At 29.6% G+C, this 7,080-nt stretch overlaps 1 protein-coding gene across 2 annotated transcripts in view; it reads left to right on the forward strand.

Annotated features, from left to right (window-relative positions):
- LOC108910087 (laminin subunit beta-1) overlaps positions 1 to 7,080 on the forward strand; it is a 91,411-nt gene that overhangs the window by 8,333 nt on the left and 75,998 nt on the right. The window contains exon 1 of one of the 2 annotated variants that reach the window (XM_023455160.1): positions 575 to 813. The exons of the other annotated variant lie outside the window; for it this stretch is intronic. The gene's annotated coding sequence lies outside the window, so the exon portion shown is untranslated. Of the gene's footprint in view, positions 1 to 574; positions 814 to 7,080 lie in introns of those variants that run through there. 2 annotated transcript variants of the gene reach the window in all.

Below are 7,080 nucleotides of genomic sequence, written 5' to 3' on the forward strand. Positions count from 1 at the left end.
ATATATATATATATATATTTTATTTCATATCACACGGTTCATACGGCATGAATGTGTAGGTCATTGTCTGCTAAATTGTAGCATCCAAACCAACGTGATCTAGCTGATTATGGGTACATAAAGTAAATTTGCAATACTTATTTACATTCATTATCAGACAAAGATGATAGAGACAGAGACAAAAAATTTGATGGCATGACGATCGGACGTTTTTCGTTATTTGCCTTGAAAAAACGAAAAATATATTTTTCAGGAATTAATAGATCCTTAATTAAAATTATTTTAAAAGACATTTAGACTGTATTTAGACCTGGAATATAGTTGAAATGTCTCTAAAAATAAATGTGCTATAACATTGCAGGCACTTTAACGCGAACACGCTGTATATGTGTTTTGAAAAAAATATATTCCCATTTTCCCAATTCGACTAAACTATGTCCCGCCTCTGGCGCTTTAAGTCCCTTTTAGGTACTGCTTTTACTTTGTTTTCTCGGCTTGGTACGACGGGATAGTTCGCTGCTCGATCGTCTTGAGATTATTGAAATTCACAGGAATAAGTCCAGTCCAGTGCCAGTGTGGTGTAGTCAGTGTACCTCGGTCTTCGTTACAGCGATCAGCTAAGTTGTAGGACGTCGCCCCCATATACAGGGCCGGATAGTGATTTTATTCGGAAATGTTTATTAAACTGTTTAGTGGTGCCTGATCGCTCCAAATTTCGTATTTTTTTTGTTGTATGGAATGACGTAGCTAAGTGAGAATTTAATTTGACGATTGAATTTACGTTGGTCAAGTGTACAGCACGAGAAAACGGAGGTAAATAAATGTATTATGATCTTCAGGGTGTCTGGTGTCAGAATTGCTTGCGTTCTGTCTGTTCTTTGGTGTTTATTACAACATTTAACGCTTTTAATTCGCTGTTGTATTAAAAAGTTTGTGAGTTTGTTAGTAAATATTGCTTAAGGGTCTTAACATTTGAACAGTGTAATGAATTAGATGCAATGTCGTAAGAAAAGTGACATCTTCGTAAAATTAAGTATCTGTTTTTGGTTTCACTAATTTTATGTTTGTTTTGATAGTTTTATAATTTTGAATTGAAACTTTCGAATTGTTAGAACCTTTTGTAAACAAAGACAGGAACAAATTGAATGTTTTCTAATTACCTAATTAAAAAATTAAAACAAAAGGCATTTCATAGCATAGTTTCATTCTTTTTAGGAGTGTTTGTCCTTGTTTAATTAATTTAATTATAATCAATTAAGTCTAACTCGGAAAGGATATAAATTTTGATATCTGAGTGGTGTCATTATTATTTAATTATAACTGTTCAAATTATTTTCTCTACAGTTTTGAATATACTCTACATTATACAAAACTCTACACTATAAATTCACTCACATTTAAAGTGTTGATAGCCAATAAATTGTAGTTATAACTATTATACTGTGTTCGCCATAAAATTTACACCAATAAGGGCAATCTAGATACGAGATTTTTGGTTTAGGAGAACATCAGATTGTTTCAAAAATAAAAAAAATACCTAGGTATATGGAATTTTCTAGCAAAATTCAAATAGCCTATAAAAAATCAGCGAGCTACCTATTTCGTTGGACAAATTACTAAGAACTTTATTATGGGAGTTAATATTCATTAGTAACATTAACAAAGTTGTGCCCTAGTTAAAAATGTATAAGGAGCAGAAGATATACCTTAAAAAAATTAAAAAACAAAAACTAAATTTAAAGTTAAATTTAGTCAAAATAAATGAAATCTGTTAGAATTTGGCCGATAAATTGAGTTTATTTTTAATTTTGGTCGATTAAAATAACGCAATTTTCTTCTAAATTAAAAACTAACCAGTATGTATTCAGAGAAGCAAAAATTATTAGCGTCACCCTCCCAAAACTTCTGTAAGTATATTTTATGTAGCTTTCGAACATCTGTAATAAACAATCAATATTGTTTAAGAAACACATTTTCCCAAATTTGAATTAAAAAATATGTATTTAATAAATAAAATTATCCGCACAAAAATAACTTCAGATTCGTGTTCAGCACCATCGAAAATAAAAATTAAATTTGGTTCAGTAATGCTTAAAAAAACGAAAATTGGAACATTAATAGCATAAATTAATCCTCAATGATGATCAATTAACAAACATATGACACAGGTGGTACAGATACCCTCCGTAATGTTAGCACAATACTGGTAACGAATATTACTTTTCAGTAATATAACATCACGTGCTGTGTCTTGTAGATAAAGACCGATTTCAATTTCAACTTACTAGCGTACATAATAATATAGTTCACTTTGTAGGTACCTATATTACAACTCTATTCAGAAGATTAAATTTTTTAATGTGCCACATGTTTGTTTATTTCTTCGCAAACTAATTTTTTTCAAAAAATATTCTAGACAAAATAACACCTGTATTTAACCGTTTTTGCTAAAAAATGTTAAAGTTTTCTATACGTTCTTTTTGTATCTTGAAAAGAAAAGGAGAAAATAGGGTGGAGTCCTATACACTGAGACTGTTAATAATTTTCATTTCTAATTAAACTAACAGTTTCTTTTAAGAAGCCAGGGAATTCACACCACAGAACCAGATGGCTACAGTGTCCACACATACGACGATGTAAATAAACAAACTATTTCCCAAGTGACGCCAGACTATGTTTGCTCAACTTGTCATGTGCTATTTAAAGATCACAATTAAATAATAGTTATAATTATAATTACAATCGTAATTCGATAAATACTCTGAATTAAATAATACATATTGCCTGAAAAAATTCTGAATATTTCCATTTAATATATTTCTTAATTTAGCATATTTTGTATTTATGATTATGTATGAATATATAACAACGATCTTTTTAACACTTTATTCACTTAAATGGGCTGAACACTTTTTATATTAGACACCTAATTAAAAAATCATAAATTTAAATAACCTAGTGATAGTGATAAAGTTCATTTGGCCAAGTTATTGTGGGTTGCCTCTTTTAAATATTTGAGCAATAAGGAAACAAAGATAATTTCACTAGATAAGGTCAATTAGATAAGATATATTTTCACAAATTAAGTAATTATAGTATGTGCCCTATTTTTTATATTTAATATATATATAATATATTTTTTATGTTTCTATTGTTAGCTCTTGTACTTTTACTTTATTTTAAAGATATTAAGCTAATTCAAATTATAAAAATTTTTCTAAATTCGTATCTAATGAAGTTATAAAGAAAAATAACATTGACGATAAGTTTTATAGTCGAAATCGTCAGAAAACAGTAATATCATTACAAAAAGGGAGTACAATAAAAAGAAATAAACTGATGGCGGTTGCTAAAAGACGAAACTTTGCAATAATTTAATAATGTTACAAACGTTCATAGAAATTCATTACCCCTTCTTGCTCCTAGCTTTGAGCTGATGACCACTGTCGACTTTAGACACGACACTAATTTCAGCCACGACAATTTAATTAATATACAGCGTGGTAAAAAAGTTCTGCATAAAATTCATATTTTCGTTAAACAATTTTTTTTTTCGAAAAACGGTGAGATACGTCGATTTTTATTTGATCCAGGGCACCTTGTTATGTGGAAAATTTTNCATAATACAAATGTTGTCTTGCTTCACCATAAATTAAAACGATATCCATCAACTCTGAGTTGCTATACACGCAAGCCATTTTTGACACTAACTACTAAAAAACTGATGTAAATACCACAGATAACAGGTAAAAACTACCGCAACGACGGATTGGATAAGTTGTGAATCACCCTGTATATACAAGGTGACATAGAAGAAAGTGCAATGCATAACACCACATGATAGAGGACCTCAAAACATATAAAGATTTCCTATACAGTTACGTCTAAATTTCTTTTGTTTTCGAGATACAGTGTCAAAGAAATTTTGAAAAATATTGATTTTTTTATTACTTCCGATTAAGTAAAGGAAATGTACTGTCAATTGGTACATAACACTATGCTTTGCCGTAGATTTACATTGTTTCGTACCCGACTATAAGCAAATGTTTTATTTAAAAAATATGTTCGTACTCTAAACCACCGAAGTCTACAAAAAATCCATTTTTGTAGAAAAATAGGGCAAAATATGACACAAAAATTCATAGGAACTTTTAATAGGAATTGTATTACGTATGGCAAAATGTTAAAATAGTAATTTTTACAGGGCTGTATTAATTTATTAATTTGATTTAAGCATAGTGAACCCTCTAACTCCGCCACTGGCCTGTAGAGGATATTATGTACCAATTGTCAGTACATTCCCTCCACTTATATAATAAAAATATAATAAAAAAAACAATATTTTCCAAAATTTCTTTAACAGTCTCGAAAACAAAAGAAATTTAAACATAAGTGTATGCACTTTTGCATTGCACTTTTTTCCATGTCACTCTGTATATTATAGTTACCCACAAATTTAATATGGTGTAATATGTTTTTTTGGCATTGGTCTGCAAAGAAAAAGTTTTACATAATACAAATTGTTTGCTTTTTTATTTTGTACGGTGACAGTACCTACTAACAACTATCGTATATATTAACAATTTTTCGGTAACAATTTAAGAAAACAAAATTGTCAGAGAACATGTATGTGACTTCAATCTGGACGATATGTGATTTAAATCATATATATACATATATGTTTATTTTAAAAATAGTACTAAAAATTTATTCATTATTTGGATTGTCTTACTTCATTTTAGGCACTAGTGCATAAAACTTGATGTTTTTATAATTTAATTTACATCCGACATTTTTAAGTAGCAGAGAAAATAGTTCATGCAACTTGCGGGTAAAATACCTAAATTTCCTCACTCACAGCTCATAAAACTGTTGTCAAAATTTCCACCCCGGCACTTTTTAATTTTACGGAAATATATTTACCAACGTCGAGGAAATAAAGTTACTGTTACAAACAAAATTACTAGTCACGTGACTTGTAATCATTTATGAAGGCTGTGTACATCTTTTAAAACACATGTAATTAAAGGTCTAATGATTCCTGCGCAAAACAGTTTCACAAATTTGAAGAAAAAATGTATTTATTTAATATATTTACATTATTCCTTGGCACTCATACGCCACAATAATAAGAATAATAATCTTATGTAGACATGTATAAATTTGGCAGGAGCTGGATAGATTTAAAAAAGGCTCCAAGATGTAAGGTAAGATTTAAACAGCTTTAAGTCACGTGACATTGTGTTTATATGAATCAGGTGTGCAGTGGTTATGCTGGAACGCCATTGCTGAGAAAGGCTCTATCAAATATATGTAGAAATGTTTTTTTAAAACAACATAATTTTAGTAGATACATTTCTACATAAAGTTTTTAGGTCAGGTTAATTTTATAGTATAATATAGTCAAAAAGGGCAGCTCGAAGATCTTTTAAAATACACTTCTGCACGGCACTGGAAACTGGTCCACTGTAAAACCTGACCTTGCGCAAGGCAAAGCATACAGTCGTAGACCGGCACAACGGCAAAGTTCCTAAGGAAAGAAATAAATAAAATTTTATAACACCTATTTTATATCAGCAAATTCAACTGTTTTTGCTGCTATTGTTATTATTAATTAATAAAATTAATTTGTGGTGTGAATTAATAAAATAATTTGACGTACCTGATGTTTATCGCTATATAAAGATAGGCAGGTGAGGTAAGTTTTTTTCTTACTGAATTTAAAAAATAAACTTCTACATAAAGTTTATATAGGTTAAGTTTTCTACATATTAAATCAATAAAAAGTAAATCTGATCCTATTAATAAATTAACTACATTTACGTAATTTTAAATTCTTTTTTTATTTCATTTTCATATGGAGTATTGCCTATTAAATAACTTAATTATAACAAACACTTTTTATGAACACAAAAAGATACATAAATACACGCGAGTAGAAGCCAACAGAGGAGAAAAATCATTAATCGATTATGTGTTAACTGAAAAGAATAATAGAAAGCAGATTATGGATACGAGAGTTAAAAGAGGATCAGAAATAAATAGTGATCATTACTTGGTACTAACTAATATTAAGAATGATAAGAACCCAAAATACGAAATAAACGAGAAAACCGATAAGATGAGACAACATGAAACAATAAAATCATACATGCTAACAAACCCAAAAGTGAGAGAAAAATATGAACAGCTGATAAACGCAGAAACAGACAAAATATTGGCAGACAATGAAAATATTAGCGCGAATCAACTATGGAATATGTTTAAAGAAATAATATTGGAATGTGCCAAGAAGACATGTGGAACAAGTAAAATATTAAACAACAGGAAACAAACAGTGTGGTGGAACGAAGAAATAAAACAACAAGTTCAAAGTAAAAAGAAAAAATGGAAAGTTTACTTAACAAAGAAAACTGAAGAAAGCCTGGAAGAATATAAAAGGCAAAGAAATATTGTTAAAAGCACTGTAGCTGCAGCTAAAGAGAAAGCATGGTCGGAATTCGGAACAAAAATGGAAGAAAATTATAAAAGTAATCAAAAATTATTTTATAAAGTACTAAAAACTATGAGAAAAGGGAAAAAGATAGAAACTACTGCAGTGAAAAATGCTCACGGACAGATTTTGACAGACGAAGTGGAAATAATGCAAAGATGGAAAGAATATTTTCAAGAACTATTAGAGGGAGAAGAGATGAGTGATAGAGAAGAAGAAACAAACATGAACGAAATAAATGCGAGAGAAAACGAAGTAATAACCATGGAAGAAATGACTCAAGCTTTAAGAAAACTAAAGAATGGAAAGGCGCCAGGTCAAGACAAAATAACATCAGAAATGCTTAAAAATATGGGAGGAAATGGCATGGAAATATTATTGGAAATACTAAATAAAACTTGGAATGAAGAAACGATACCAACAGACTGGGAAATGGGACTGATATTGCCTATATTTAAGAAAGGAGATCAGAAAGATTGTAATAATTATAGAGGAATAATGCTGTTGAGTACTGGAATGAAATTATATGAGCAAATTTTAAATACAAGAGTGAAGAATATAATAGAAATGACAATGACAGAGTCCCA

The sequence above is a fragment of the Anoplophora glabripennis genome, unplaced genomic scaffold, assembly GCF_000390285.2.
Source record: "Anoplophora glabripennis isolate ALB-LARVAE unplaced genomic scaffold, Agla_2.0 scaffold418, whole genome shotgun sequence".
In the NCBI taxonomy this organism is placed as follows: domain Eukaryota; kingdom Metazoa; phylum Arthropoda; class Insecta; order Coleoptera; family Cerambycidae; genus Anoplophora; species Anoplophora glabripennis.